Below are 16,929 nucleotides of genomic sequence, written 5' to 3' on the forward strand. Positions count from 1 at the left end.
ATTTCTAGACTGTAAGCTCCTTGTGGGCAGGGAACGTGTCTAACAACTCTGTATTGTACTCTCCCAAGTGCTTAGTATAGTGCTCTATGTACAGTAAGCACTCAATAAGTACAATTGATAGTCATCAGGACCCAGAATTTATCTGTTTGTTCAGCTTCAACAGTAGGCTTGGTTTTTCAAGAAACACGTTTTTTTTTCCATTACTGGGAGTGTAGTTTCCATTGGAAAAATGTTTAGAGTGACTATAAAAGGAAAGAGCAGAGAAGAATAATAATATAGGTATGGAATATTCACACAAGCCCACAGGCCCAAGAATTGCAGGAAATTAAGCTGGATTTCACACTGACATAGAAGCAGGACCCCTTCCAAAACACATTGAATTTTCATTGCTCCATATGGGAACCTGAGAATTATGCACCAACAATCTCTTAAGGAAAAAAATAGCGGTGAATCCATCAAAAATTTCCAACAAAGAGGGATATTGGCAGACTGCACTCTTATTGATCTCTTTGTACAGCTCAAGGTCCCTTGGAGTTCAGGTGGAGGGGTCAGTCAAAAGTCCGCAATTACTCATTCAAACTTCTTGCTTATCATGTTAAAGAGATGTTATCTTCCTGGTAAATATCTGCTTTCTTACTTCATATTTACACTGGACTCATCCATAAAATTTATGCCCCTGATCCATAATCTAAGAACTCTAGAAGCCGATCTCTCTAAGCCAGAAGAGTGAGCCCAATAAACCATAAACTTAGGTGGGCCTGGAATTTTGTACAGCCCCCAATAATTCTGACCAGATGGTGAAGCCTAGACCATTTTCTGGTCAACGTATTTGTGGATTTAGAGTTAGTGGATATATAGTCACAGACTCTGCATATAAATTGTGAAGAAAATCAGTATATAGAGAATTAGATTTAGTGCTTTTCCTGAGAGTCTCTTTTATAATGCTGGGCCTACACAAGTGGAGTACTGTTATAGGACTGACAATGATCTGATGAATGTGAGCAGCACAGACAACCTTCCTGGTCTCCGTGAAAAACAAACAAACCATTTTCTTCAGTTATTAGGGGAGTTCGCTCAAATTCAGTTAATTCAGGACTGAATTATTGGTATATTTTTATTTAATACTAAAATTTGTTAAACACCTTCTTTGTTATAGTACTGTATTAGTCATTTGGGGATATACAAGGAATATATAAATTAGGCATGTAAAATCTAAGGGAGAGCATAAACACAGTCACAAATAGCAGACATCAAAGCTACTATGTTGAACTGTCTGGAAGCTTCTATTCCTTTTCCTTCCCTTTCCCATCGCTCGGTCCCAAATATCCCCAACATTTTGAAAGTTCTATAATGTGGGTTTTCCTCTGTGCATTTTTGGTAGAATGTGATGAAAGAATCAGGGACTTCTCTGACAACACATATCTGGACAGACCGTGATATGGTGTCAAAAGGAACAGTTGTGCGCATGAGTGTGGCGTCATTCAAGGCGTGTTTGTGGTCATGTGAATTTTCCTTAATGCCAGATTCTTCAAGTACACAATACCACCTTAAGGACGTTAAGGGAGACCAGTTATATTTGCAAAAGCTGCACTCTGGCAGAGTGGTGGATGGCATTGTGGATAGAGCCCAGGCCTGGGATTCAGAAGGTCATGGGTTCTAATGCTGGCTCTACTACTTGTCTGCTGTGTGACCTTGGGCAAGTCACTTCATTTCTCTGTGCCTTAGTTATCTCATCTGTAGTGTGGGGATTGAGACCGTGAGCCCCATATGGAAAAGAGACTGTGTCCTACATGATTTGCTGGTATTCACCCCAGCGTTTAGTATAGTGTCTGGCACATAGTAAGTGCTTAACAGATGCCATTATAACTATTATTATTATTAACTCGAAATGTTGGCCTGAGGGGTGGTGGGAGGGTGTCATTGCTTTTGATCCCTATACAACCCAGCCTTGATGGCAGAAGTCATGGGCCAAGTTTCTTATTTCATCTTCCCTCAGCTATGATTCATCAGAGATTTGTAAACTGGCTTTAGAGTCTTTTTAAAGTGCTCCAACAGGGTCTCGAAGAGAACACATTTCACTTAGTTGAGGGTAAATCTGTAATTTTTATCATCTTAAAATTTGAATTATTTTCAAACTTTCCTTTGCTTCTTGGGGAACCAAAGAGTTGCTGCTGTATACCTGTGGAAGTGAGAAAAGAAAATCACTGTTTGTAAGAGCTTCTATAGCTCTTTGTACCTATAACCAGTTTCCAAGCAAATCTTCATTGGCTATTTTCCTAATTTTTCCTATTGTTCCTTCCCTGCTGTTCTCTCCTGTTCTCTCTTTTACTCATCTTTTTTTATATTCATTTTCATATAAAATATAAAACCTCTGTTCTGGAATCCCCACTTGCATAAACCCAATTTCAGTTGACCAAGCAGCGTCTGCTTGGTTAGCCTGCTAAAATCTATTCTCTTCACATGACCCACCCTGAGAAGGTATGTTGCTGTGAACATTGCTTAATGTTCTGTTCCAATTCCTCATTGTTATTGATTCTATCTCTCTTTTTTATGGTGTTCGATAAGTGCGTACTGTGTGTCAGACACTGTACTAAGTACTGGGGTAAATATAAGCTAATGAAGTTTGACAGAGTCCATGTCCCCATTTTACAGATGAGGTAACTGAGGCACAGAGAAATTTAAGTGATTTGCCCAAGGTCACACACAAGACAGGTGGTAGAGTCAGGATTAGAACCCAGGTCCTTCTGACTCCCAGGCCCGTGCTCTATCCACTTAGACACACTGCTTCTCTTATTTTGCCATTTAATGTAAAATGTGGCCCAAAAGTAACGTAAAACTGCTTGATAAACCAGCAGTATCTTCTGTAGTCTCACCAGTCCTGGGCAGCAGCGGAATGGGAGACAGTCAAGGGTGGAGACTCAAATTTATTATGTGAAAGGAGGTAATGGTAAACTACTTCTCTATTTTTAACAAGAAAACCCTATGGATACACCCACTAGATGATTGCAGATGGAGGCGGGGATTTCTGGGAGAGGGGTCCCTGGAGTCGCTTCGGGTCGGACACGACTTGACAGCATAAGACAAAACCCTTGTCTAGTAGATCTGTGTCTCATATCCCTGGCACTTTGGGCCTTCGTAGTGATATCAAGTGATGTAAAATGGGATGCCTTGTTACTACACTCTCCATCTGCCAAAGACGTGGTGGCCTTCTTGATTCTGTTTTCTTTATCATTGATTATCCAAAATCAGTGGATAATCCATTACTAACTAGCAGAAAGGATTTAAGATCTCAAATACAAAGCTATTTTCCCATGTTATGTGGGGGTGGGTACATGCATATATTTGGGAAAAGGATGGCAAAAGATGTGCAAATTTTTTAGGGGAAGCAAAAAGGTAGGTTAGTTACATGGCAAATTTATTTCTTTTTTTAATGCAGAAATTTGGCCAAGTAAGGGTCTCACAGGCAATATAGTGTGTGTGGTGGGAGTAATATATAGTTATCCTTCGTACTTGAAGAGAGTATGGTGGTAAAATGCACCTCTGGGCCCATGTGTGCCTGAAAAACTGTGTAAGGTTCTCTGCCCCAACTGCATCGTCCATTCTGAAAGGCGATTCTTTGCAGTACTGTCATGTTTCTTGTTTGTAATGCTTGGTGCTGCACTGTACTCCTGTAACACCAGCCTACTCACTGTATCTCGATCTCATCTATCGCATCATGGATCCCTCGCCCACGACCTGCCTCTGGCTTGGGACTTCCTCCTCCTTCATATCTGACAGCCCTCCATTCTCTCCACCTTCAAAGCGTTATTAAAATCACATCTCCTCCAAGAGGTCTTGTCTGACTAAGCCCTCACTTCCCTTCCTCCTTCTCCCTTCTGCATTGCTCTTGCAGTTGGATTTTTACCCTTCAACAATTCCACCCCTCCCTAGGCAAAACTCTCCACCGTGGAAAAGACCAAATTGCACCTGTGGGTGGTGAGGGTTGAGGGGCAATGGGAACCCCAGAGAGCTGTGCTATGCTGGCATCGGGCAAGTGGTGAAGCTGGTAACCTGCCTCCAGTTCTGATTTCTTTCTGGCTTCAGAGGTTTGAGGTGAAATTGTTATGGCTGCCATTATAACCCAAAAAGCTAGGAAGCAAAGCTAATTATGTCTCCATTTTGGAGAGGGGCATTGCCCCCTTGAAGAGGACACCTGTGTAGCACTGACTTTGGTTTGATTTTTCTCTCTTCTTGGTTATCATTGTCTTGTTGGTCACGGCTCTGCTTGGGAAATAGAATTCTGCTTTGGCAATATAGATTTTTGGTTGAGTATATGACTTCTGTGACACAGTACTTTACCCCAGAGTTCTTCAGACTTATCAACAGCCCACAGTGCCAGGCTGACCTGGCAAAGCCATTCAAAATCGTTTCCTTGTCTTCTTGGGCGTGTGCCTCTAGGGTGCAGTTATCTGTATACGGCAATTACTGAATGACTGTCTCTAGGACTTGGATGATACTCAAAGTGTAGTTATTCGGAAGAGTTTCCCAGAGGAGCAGAAAGTGCATTCTAGCACCAGCATCCAGATCTCTTGTTGCATTCTCCAGCAAGGCTGTATTGAACAGGACCTGCCTACTAAGCCTTGCAGCTCAACCCTATTGCTGATGGAGATTGGATTGGACAGGGCACCCTCAAAACTTACCCAGACAGTGTGTCATTATAAAGGAGTCTCAGAATGTGAATTAACTTTCTAGGGCAGCCAAATTTGGTTGATAGTTTCCAGGTCTTTTGATCGCATCGACTGTGTTTGTGAGGCAGTCATATAGGGGATCTTGGTACAGCGCCCTGCACATTTCCTATATCTGAAATGCTGCAAAGACCACATCCCTTGTGCCGTTTTGGGATGTAAAGCTACAGTGGGATCAGGTTGTCACAGCCCAGGGTGCAGATCATGTCTACCAACTCTATTGTATTGCACTTCCCCAGTAATAATAATTATGGTATTTGTTAAGCGCTTACTATGTGACAAGCACTGTTCTAAGAGCTGGAGTAGATACAAGGTATTCCGGTGTTCCACATGGGACTCACAGTCTCAATCCCCATTTTCCAGATGAGGTAACAGGCCCAAAGAAGTGAAGTGACTTGCCCAAGGTCACACAGCAGGCAAATGGTGGAGAGCTTAGTAAAGTGTTCTGCACCCACTACACTTTCAGTAGATACCACTGAATGATTGGTTATTTTCAGTGTAAAAGGTATGTTGAGGAGAACATTGAAATGTTGTTATAGAGTGTAGGTTTATTTATTTTTCATTTATTTTTTTTAAATGGTATTAAGTGCTTAGTATGTTCCTGGCACTTTACACTGGGATAGATACAAGTTACTCAGGTTGGATATTGTCCTTGTCCCACATGGGGCACCCAGTCTTAATCCCCATTTTACAAATGTGATAAGCTCATTGTGGTCAGAAAATGTTTGTTTATTCTATTGTACTCTCTCAAGCAGTTACTACAGTGCTCTGTGTACAGTAAGTGCTCAGTAAGTACGACTGACTGACTGAGGTAACTGGCACAGAGAAGTTAAGTGACTTGCCTAAGGTGACACAGCAGACCAGTGACAGAGCCAGGATTAGAAACCAGGCCCTTGCTCTATCCACTAGGCCATGTTCCTTCTAACTGTTTATGGTAGACCATATTTCTAGGATTTATAGAAGCTTTTCAAAAAAATGAATTCTCTCTGGATTTTAAAAGTTTGAAAATAAGCTTAAATAGGCTTGTGATTTGAATTGGTGCAGAATTTATCAACTAAAAAAGTGATTTTTTTTTTTTTGGAACTCTCCTGGAAAGCTTTCAAAAAGACAGTAGGGCCACACCCAAAAGCTGGAAATAATTCAGTCTTAGATAATTTTAAACCATACAAATAAATGAAGAAAATGTGTGCAGGAGTGTGACAGAGTTGACTGGACTAGGTTCCATGTTGTATTCCTCTTGATTGAATGAAAGATCAAGTAATATAATAATGACAATGACGAAATCTTTCATTGACTGTGCAAATCACCTGAATTTGTGTTATTTCTTGAAAAAAGTGTCTTGTTTGAAAAGATGGAGAGGAAACTAACATAAGAATTTTTATCTTCCTGAGAGGGAGGAACACTGTATTTTCCAAGTAAATTTCTAAAATTGGAATTGGACCTCTTACCTCATTGATAAGACTTATCAAACACCAGCCAAAAAAAAAATGTTATCGGTCTCTTTCTCAAAGTGTAAATATACCTTTAGGAGATGGGTTTGGTATTCAGACACGGGGTGGTGGTGTGCGGGGTGGATGTAGGAATTGATTCCCCTAGGTAAACAGGTCACAACATTTATTCTTGTTTCTTGCAGGTTTTGGTTAAAAGAGATTTCTGCCTATAGGAGAATGAAAAATTCACATATAAAGAGCTCTAGAATTCCCCAGTTGCAGCCCTTTCTTCAGTCTTAAAGAAAAAAGAGAAAAATTGCAAATATTGTTTGATACTGATTCCCATCTCAGCTAAATTGCATTTGAATATTTCTTATGTTTTGCATGTGGCTTAACAATTGAGTTCAAGGATTTATATCTAGAGTTATTTAAAAAAGTAACAGGAAAGTTTGGGTGAGCCATTTGGCATGTGGAATGGGAAGTATCTTATCAGAGTTTGGGTCACTTACCTAGAGTATTAATGAAAAAATCTGACCAATTGGCAAGCATGTGAACTTGAAAGGTTTAAAATTCTCCCTTTTGAAGATGCTTCTGTTGCCTCATGGTAAAGAGGAAGGATTTACATTTCTCTGTGCAGCAGTAGTAGAATGAAAGTGAAATGGTAATTTTCAAATGCTTTAGGTTTTCATTTATGAAAAGCTATTGTTTGTGAAAGTGCAGTTTCGGAAGGTGGTTGTTTTCATCTCTACAGTCAGAAGTAACATTTGTTTGAAAATTGCCACCCTGCCCCACCTCCTACTCTTCCTTTCTTACCTGATAAAAGCATCTGTGCCCACTCTCCTTTCTGACTGCCTGGTTCAACAACTCACTGTCTGATGACACCTTCCCCTCTGTCCACGTCTCCCCTATTGTTAGTGGACCACACTGCCCCCTTCAACTATCACCCCTTCTCCCTTCTCTCATTCCTGTCCAAGTTCCTCCAACTCCCTTTTAGATTGTCTACAGTCTAATTTCTACCCCTCAGACCACTCTCTCTAAGGTCACCAATGATTTAATCGCCAGATCTAACACATTCATGGATTCCACTCTGCCCTAATCCTCCTCAACTTTTCAACAGACTTTGGCCCTGTGGACCACTCTCTGCTGGAGATACTTTCCATCCTTGGGTTTTAGACATGGTTTGCTTCTTGTCTCTTCTCTCTGGCCGATCCTTCTCAGTCTGTTTTGCCACCCTTCCTCTGCCTCCCACCCCACACGATACAATAATGGTATTGTGGGCATGTCTCAGAGTTCAGTTCTGGGTCCCCTTCTCTTCTCAATCTAAATTCACTCCCTTGGCAAACTCATCCGCTCCCACGTCTTCCCCTACCGCCTCTGAGTAGTGACCCCCAAATCTACATTGGTTACCCCAACCTCCCTCCTCTGGAAGCTGCCAAATGGACAGTATCCTTGACTCTACCTTCGTTTTCAATCTTCTCAGTCTATCCCCACATCTTGTCAGTTATTCCTCTACAACATTTCTAGGATCCATCCCTTCCTCTCCATCCAAATTGCCACAAAGTTGGTCCACGCCCTTAACATAGCTCAGCTTGATTCCTGCCTCAGCCTCCTGATCTCCCTGCCTCCAGCCTCTCTCCCTTCTCCTGTCCATACTTCACTCTGCTACCAGAATCATTTTTCTAAAATGTTGTACCGCACACATCTCCCATTCCTCAAAAGCCTCCCATGGTGGCTCATTCTTTTCCTCATCAAATAGAAATTCATGACCCTTGGTTGGAAGACACACAATCAGTTCTCTCCCCCTCTTCCCTCACTACACCTCAGCTCACGCTCTTTGTTCATCTCAAGCTAACCTACTTGCTGTGCCTCATTCTTTTCTCTCCCACCTCAGAGCTCTTTTTCATGTCCTCCCCTCCCCCTCCATATCCAACAGACCACAGCTCTCCTTGTGTTCGCCCTTTTGAAATTACAACTCCTCCAGGAGCCTTTCCCCAGCAGTCTCTCAAGCTTCCCACTTTGTAGCCCAAACTGCCCTTTTAGACCTTCACAGCAACTAAGCACTTAAATACAACCCCGTAGCACTTACGAATATGTATACTCTATCTGTAGCTTACTAAAGCGTCTGCCTCTCCACCTAGATTGTAAGCTCTTTGAGGGCAAGGATCACGACTCTTAATTATTTTGGACTCTCCCAAACTATTTGTTGATAAAGCACATAAAGAGAAGCAGCATGGCCTAGCGGATAGAGCACAAGCCTGGGAGTCAAAAGGACCTGTGTTCTAATTTTGCCTCCTCCACTTGTCTGCTGTACGACCTTAGTCAAGTCACTCCATTTCTCTGTGCCTCAGTTACCTCATCTGCAAAATGAAGATTAAGACTGTGAGCCCTCTGTGGCTTTGTCTAACGTGATTACCCCAGTGCTTAGTACAGTGGCCAGCACACAGTAAGTGCTAAACAAATACCATAAAAAAGAAAGCAGACAGGTAACTTTTAGCCATTGGGCCGTAAGGACAGATGCCCTGGGCCATTGCCCCCAGAGCTTTACCACCTGCTTCCTCACCCTGCGAGTTGTCTGTGTGGCCTCACCACCCTTGGAGGGGTTCCCTCGCTGTCATTCCAGCAGACCCCTCCCCTGGCCTCTTTCTGTGAAGCTAACATACTGGCACAGTGTTTGAAGGGAAAAGAAAGGCTCAGCAAATGAGTCGAAGGGCAATTCATCATCAACGTAAGATTCATGGGTGATATAAGTAAATGCTCATACAAAGACCTTGCAGTAGGAATCTTAATAATTAATTCTTTGGGGATGGTGCCCAGGAACATCTTGGCTGATATTCATGCATGAAAGAATTTGATGTAAGCTTTAGGAATGGTTTAATACATGATTAATTTGGGAATAATTATGGAGAAGAAGACATGAAGTGATGAGAAGGAATTTGCAGTGATGCATTACACAGATTTAGGATCAAATTGATGTAAACTTAGAAAGGAATGAAATTGTTCCCGTAAAAGAACACTGTTGAATGATTGAAAATCTGTAATGTGGAGGAAAAAAATACCCTGACTGCAGGACCTCCGTCTAATCAGTCAGTCAGTCCTTACTATCTATTGAACACCAGCTGTATGACGAATACCATACTAATCAGAATACTGAATTTGGAGAAGCAGCATGGCCTAGGGGATAGAGCACAGGCCTGAGAGTCAGAAGAACCTGGCTTCTAATCCCGACTCTGCCACTTGTCTACTGTGTGACCTTGGGCAAGTCACTTGATTTCTCTTTGCTCAGTTACCTCATCTGTAAAGTGGAGATTAACATTGTGATCCCCATGTGGGACATGGACTCTCTTCAACCTGACCAGCTTGTGTGTACCTCAGCACTTAGTACAGTGTCTGGCACAGATTTTAAGTGCCTAACAAAAGCAAGGTGGGAGAATTCAGTAGAGATAAGGGGGACTGTGAGGGCTTAAATGCTTAGTCAGTGCCAAAGTAGCAGCAGGAGGGTTACAAACATGGGAGATTAGAAAATAATCAACATGCACAAAATGATGTTTTAGATAAATGACCTGGGGGAGCAGAGCGAAGCCTGAAGAGGGAAGAATTTGGAGAGAAGAAGGGCTGCCAGGAGTGGTTGAGTTGGGATAGGTCAGGTACCTGCACCAGCATGGTGGCAATTTGGATGGAGAGGAAGTGTCCTGGAGTTGTGTCGAAAGAACCAACAAGATTTAGTAACTGACTGAATATGGGGATTGAAAGAGAGAGCATATTGAAGGATAATGTCCGGGTTAAGGGCTTGAGGATGGTACTACTGAGGATGGTAGTGTTGACTACAGTGAAGGACAAGTAAGGAGGGAAAATGAAGAGTTGAGTTTTGCACATGTTAAGCCCGAAGTGCTGGCAGGACATCCACGTTGAGATGTCCAGAGGCAGAAGGAGATGTGAGATTGCAAAAAAAGAGAGAGAGGGAGAGAAGCTAGTGAGATAGATTTAGTAGTTGAAATTGAGTGGATGAGCTCCCCAATAGCGTGGTGTAGTTAAGAAATAGAAGGGGCCCCAGAAGTGAATCTTGAAGGAAACACAGAGCAGGAGAAAGAGACTAAGAATTAGTCAAAGAGGTAGGAAGAGAACCAGGAGAGGACTCGGTCTGAAAACCCAAGACTAGATTGTGTCTCTAGGAGAAGGGAGTGATCCACAGTGTGAAAAGCTGCCGAGAGGTCAAGGAGAATTAGGAAGGAGAAGAATCCATTAAATTTGGCAAAGAGGGAGGTGATCGGTGACCTTGGAGAGGCCAATTTCACTAAAGTGGAGGGACAGAAGCCAGATGGTATAGGGGTAATTAAGAAGTTGGAGGAGAGGAAGTGGTTACCATGGGCATAACTCACTCTTTTGAGGAGTTTGGACCTGAATAGTAGGTGAGTTGGGATGGGAGCTGGGTGGTGGAGTGAGGTAGAGAGAGTTTTCTAAGAGAGGGGACGTGGTCGTCTGAAGGGTCCTTCCTCTCCGCTTTTACAGAGGGTAAGAGGCTAAAGATGGTGATAGGGTAGGGCCAAAGAGTGGGTACAAGGGTTGATAATGTCCTCCCTATGATGGGAGGACACATTATGTACAAACCTCCCCTTTAAAATCAGAGTTCTTTCTAATTCACAGTTGGTTGTGATTTTTGAACCCTAAGGTGATTACGCTATGTAGAGTACAAAAACCAATGGATAAATATAATCAGAGGGGTTTTAGTGGATGGGACACAGATTGTGGGATGGGTGAGTGGATAGAAACAGGTGAGTAAGAGAAAACGGGCACATGTAGGAGAGCGGCTGAGCAACCGGTTCATAGCAAATACAGGATACTAGGGAAAAGAAAATATGTGGGTTTGCCGTTCCATGCTCTGGAAGCCCAAACCCCTAGCTGACTTGTAATCACATTGGCCTCATTACTCCAAAGGCAATAAAAGACAAGTTCAACAAAGATAGCAATACATCCAGTTGGCAGTAGCTAGGCAGAGCATCTGTAAACAAAACAGGATTTTAAAGTGTGTGATAAACTGAGCCCCCTTGGAAAGGAATAGACTCCATATAACCCATTATTTTCTTTCCTTCCCACCTTCCTTTGGTTTCTCACCCCAATTTTGTTCCATGTCATTCTTTTTTCCCCAGTTGCATCCCTGGGATTTTTACAGATCCTCCTTTTCTCTTATTTCATTTTATATTCTCTTTCCATTATCCCTCACTTATAATCCCCAAGTTTTTTTTCAGCTCCCATTTGACCTCCCCCTTTCTTCATTACTGGCTAAAAAGATTATTACAATATTGCATTGGTTGAGAGTCCACTTTGCTCCAGTACCGAGTGAACTTTACATCCTGATTTGCTCCCTTTATTCACCTCCTCTTTCCCTTGGCCCCATTGCACTTATGTACATATTTGTAATTTATTTATATTAACATCTGTTTCCCCCTCTAGAATGTAAGTTCACTGTGGGCAAGGAATGTGTCTTCCAACTCTGTTATATTGTACTCTTCCAAGTGCTTAGTACAGTGCTGTACATATAGTAAGCGCTCAATAAATCCTATTGATTCCCAAATCCCCTCCTCCACCTCACTTTCCCATCCCATCCCTGTGGCATTTATCCTTGACTCCTTCTCCTCTCTTGTTCCCCATCATTAGTCTATTTCCAAATCCTGTCAATTTTTCCTCCCCAAGATTTCCAGGATCTGCTCCTTCCTCTCCAAATGGCCACTGTTGTGGTCCAGGTGCTCGCTACTTCCAATTTGTCTACTGCCTCAACCTTACCTTACAGGTGTCTCTGCCATCAATATCTCCCCCCTCCATTCCATAGTTCATTCTGCTGCCTAGGATCATTTTTCTAAAATTCATTCATTCATTCATTCATTCATTCAATAGTATTTATTGAGCGCTTACTATGTGCAGAGCACTGTACTAAGCGCTTGGGATGAACAAGTCGGCAACAGATAGAGACAGTCCCTGCCGTTTGACGGGCTTACAGTCTAATCGGGGGAGACGGACAGACAAGAACAATGGCACTAAACAGCGTCAAGGGGAAGAACATCTCTGGCATTCTGCCCACATCTCCCCACTCCTTGAAACCTCCACTACACCATTTCTCTCTGAAGCACTCAATCAGCTCTCCCACCCAGTTATCCTTGCCAAGGAGAAAAAGAATAGCCTCTTCTCTGACCAGTGTGAAAAACTCTAGTGGTAGCAAATACTGTAGAACACTGGGGAAGGAGGAGACAAAGTTTGAAAATAGTGTAATGAAAATGTGTTAGAAATCCAAGGAAGCATTATTTCAGCGCCAAAATGTTACTAAATTGGATTCTTACAGCATTTTCCAAAGATAATTTTAGGGAAGCAGTGTGGTCTGGAAAAGCAGCATGGCCTAGTGGACAGAGCACGGGCTTGGGATTCTGGAGGACCTGGGTTCTAACCCCAGCTCTGTCACTGGTCTGCTGTGTCACCTTGGGTAAGTCACTTTGCTTCTCTGTTCCTCAGTTCCCTCATCTGTAAAATGGGGATTAAGACTGTGAGCCCTATGTGGAACAGGAACTGTGTCCCACCTGATTATCTTATATCTACCCCAGCGCTTAGTACAGTGTCTGGCACATAACTAAGCTCTTAAGTACCATAAAAAAATTGCCTACTTGCTTTATGTTAACATCCGTACTACTTACTTACTATGCTTACCATGTGTGAATCACTGGGCTACTGTGGTACTCTTAGCTGTTCTGGAAAAGATATTTAGGTTTTATAAAAGATCACAGATAAGAGAGGACATGCTCTCTGAGATAGGTTTACTGGGAATTGAGGCTTTGGGCTAAAGCTGCTACAGTGACAAGCATACTCCCTTTAAAAATGGGTAAATGAGGAATGTGGCATCAGGATTTAAAAGGTAAGGGATAATAATAATAATAGTGGTATTTGTTAAGCGCTTACTATGTGCCAAGCACTGTTCTAAGCACTAGGGGAGATACAAGGTTATCAGGTTGTCCCAGGTGGGACTCACAATCTTTGTCCCCATTTTACAGATGAAGTCACTGAGGTACAGAGAAGTTAAGTGACTTGGCCAAAGTCACACAGCTGACAAGTGGCGGAGCCAGGATTAGAACCCATGACCTCTGACTCCCAAGCTCAGGCACCATTAAGCTGTGCTGCTTCAAGAGATGATCATGCTTATCAAAGATCAGTTGGAAGAAAATTGGAACCTTAAGAGGGAGGTAGCTAGGAAAGCCTACATGTGGAAAATTGGATATTTATAAGAAAGAACGATAGGAATTCAAAATGGAAATGTTAATGTCTGCCTCCCGCTCTAGACTGTAAGCTTGTTATGGGCAGGGAACTGCTAATTCAGTTGTATTGTACTCCCCAAGTGCTTAGTACAGTGCTCTGCACATAGTAGATGCTCAATAAAGATGACTGGTTAAGGCTGGTAATGAAGAAAAGGAAGAATTGCTCTTGAATGTATTTAAATATTTTTAAAAGAACTTGTGTTTGTCTCCTTAAAAATCTGGCAGAGTGAATTAATTTGAATGTTCTCAATTTTGAGGGGCATTTAAGTTCATCTCCATGGGACTACTTATATAAAGTGTTGTAAGTACATGGAAATAACAGTGACACTCTAGACATCCTTGATTCAGAGACTCTATGTTCCTGAATTTATATACCCTTTAAAATGATAAAGAATCAACATCAATAAATGTGAAAATAGTGTAAAGAAATGTTATAAATCCAAGGAAGCTTTATTTCAGAGCCAAAATCCTACTAAATTGGATACACACAGCATTTTGCAAGGATAATTTTTAAATTTTGGGTAAGTGCAGTTCATATCACAAGCAGTATAAAGAGAATTTTGCACATGAATACTGTACACAATACTGGGATAAATATAATATGTGATAAAATTCAATTTTCAGTAAATAATTCTCAAATATGTGCAATAATTGTTGAAAGGATAGCACAAACCCAATGCCCCCTAAAATTCTTAGTGCTCAACCTACCATTGGTAGTTCTGAATTGTAAAATTTAATTATTTTCTTTAATTCATGATGCTCTTTCCCACTGGATATGGCATGTTTCTCCTAACATGGGTTCAGAAACACTAAGAGCTTTTGAAAACTGCATCAGTAGTGAGACTGGCTTTTAACACTGTGTTCAGTGTGAAAGTCAACCAGGTTTCCTCTGCAGATTCCATGAGCAATTTTTCCTTTCCTTCCCACTAGTTGATGAGTTGGTGCCACAGATGGTTTCCCTTGTTTGAAAACCCCTTGGCATCAAAAACTGCAGAAGCAATTTTCTCCATTGTGAATGTTTGTCAAGGAATTCTGGCCTTGTAACCTTGATGATTTTGAAACAGATACCACTTCTGATCTTGGGAGATGGTCACATAACCTTCCCTTCACCAGCAATTTACATTGACCCCTTCAACCAGTTGTACTATGTAAACAGTACTTTTGGGTCACTGACTGCATAAAACAGGTGAGTATTTATTTTATCGCAGCACTTTGTCCCTGTTTTCCATCTGTTTTCAGACTTGCTTATCTAAGGATGGCAATGTTTATTCTTGGAAGTGTTTGTGTATGTGTATGTTGCAGGGGGAGGGGGATATCAGTATCAGTCCATAAAACTCCCATTGGCCTAACAAAGCAGAAACATTTACCAGATTCATCATGAATAACTAATAAATTAATGTAGGTGAAAGGAGCAGTTAATTAGCTCTGATCTTCACAGTAAGGATCATTAGAGTTTAATGAGAATTAATAATTTCATAAGGCAGGGAAATATATTGCCCCAAGCCAAAGAGGATATAAGCACAGTATTACAAATAGCTATTTAAAATTAATGCAGTGACATTTTCACATATTGTTGGGTGATCTATAATATTTTTATGTTGTACCTGTAGGTACAATAGGATGTGTATTCGGGTCATATAATTTCAGTGTAAATGATTGGAGCTCTCCAGTCCTCAGATTTTCAAGGTCCCCACTCCTTTATGAGAAGATGCTGGTGCAGTCCGAACTGCAACATTGCAAGCACGACTCTGTAGTATGGCAGTTTTCTTCAGAACCATAAAGGAACAAAGAAATCTGAAAGGCTCACTTAGGGATAGTAAATGCTCACTGAGTCCTAGCATTTAATCTGAAGTGTAATCCTATGTGAATCAGCTACTGAATAGGCTGCAAGTAAGATGTCTAGTGAAGACCGTTTTTGGGGATCACTTCTTAAAAAAATCTAGTGTATTTTTATTTAAAATGAGCTTGGAAATATTATACAGTTATCTTAATTGTGGTTTTAAACGTTTGGATTGTAATCTTCAGCTACTCAGCCCATACATTTGGCAAAAAGTCAACTATTAGATTTAAAGAATTAGACATGATGGGTCCAGTGGGGCTATTTACATTTGCTGTAGACAGAGATAAGTTTGAAAAAGGACATCCTCAGTTTCTAAAGATTTTTAGGGATATTGTCACTGTTTAAGATTTAGAGGGTTCCATATTTTTCCAAAGCTTTTTAATGTCAAGACAGGCCAAGGGCAAAATTGGACTCCTCACCTCCGGCTGAAGCCCAGGGAGCAGGATGTGATGTGCTCACAGACTGTTCTCTGAGCCTCCAATTTTGCCAGAAAGCATGTTTTCACTATATGTTCTGGCTCGAACATTGGGGAGTTAGAAAATACTCATCCAGTAATGGGATCCTGTTGGACTCGGAAAGTCACAGTGGCAAAAGAAACAGTTTGTGTGCATGCCCAGGGTGTTGATACTATGAGTGCTGTGAGTACGACCTCATGAGTTTTCACTGCAGGAACACCGTCTGCATGGTTGAGGAAGAATGTGTGTGTGTTTAATCTGCTTTGGAATGGAAAGGCCTCGGTTTCACACATTTGGTAGCGGACTTGTGAGGGAACAATAAAATCAAACCTGGCACCCAAGATTGGTATGGAGGCTGCTGAACTAATCCATCCTCCTGCCTCAGGCAGTGGTACATCTAAAGCATGCCAGGCCAAAAAGATGGATCCCGTTTTATGAAACCTCCAGAAAAGGAGACACCACAACATGCCTTGGTGAACAATTGCAGTGCTTTATAAACCTCACTTTAAAACGTTCCTCCATGCAATTAACCTAAAGTCAGCTGTGCTGCAGTTCTGGTCCACTTACTCTTATTCTGACATCAGTAGTGATGGAGAACACCCCTTCTTGGCTTGAAGATTAAGTCTCATTACCCTTTCTTCTTTATTTCCTCACATTTCCAGCTTTCTCTTGGCTAAATAATCCCAGTTCCTTTCAACTTCTCCAAGTTCTTATTTTCCAACCCTTTAATTATCTCTGTGGTTGTTTTCTGAAGTCTTTCCAAGTCCTTTACAATCCTTTGAGACTATGAAATCCAGTGAGTCCTGGGAACCTGTTGTCCAAGGCAGCATGATTTTGGTGGTCAAGACTGGCAGCAGGGGTTGAAATTCCCTGAGGCAGTGCCACATATTTGCATATTTTAGCACTTCAGCTCCCGTGCTACAGCCTTCTGCCCTAGTCCAAAATGGTTACCTAGTTGTAGTAGTATTTAATGAGCACCCACTTCAACCATTGGTATTTATTAGGAACTTCCTGTGTGCAGAGCACTGTACTAAGTGCTTGGGAGAGTACAGTGGAGTTGGAAAATATGATCCCGACCTGAAAGAGCTTACAGTCTAGTGCACAGCCAAGTACTAAGTGGTAGTATTTAATAGACAAGTCTCACAGTCCCCGCCACCAAGGGGCCTACGCTGTAATAGGAATAAAAAA

This window comes from Ornithorhynchus anatinus, chromosome 13, assembly GCF_004115215.2.
Source record: "Ornithorhynchus anatinus isolate Pmale09 chromosome 13, mOrnAna1.pri.v4, whole genome shotgun sequence".
NCBI lineage: Eukaryota > Metazoa > Chordata > Mammalia > Monotremata > Ornithorhynchidae > Ornithorhynchus > Ornithorhynchus anatinus.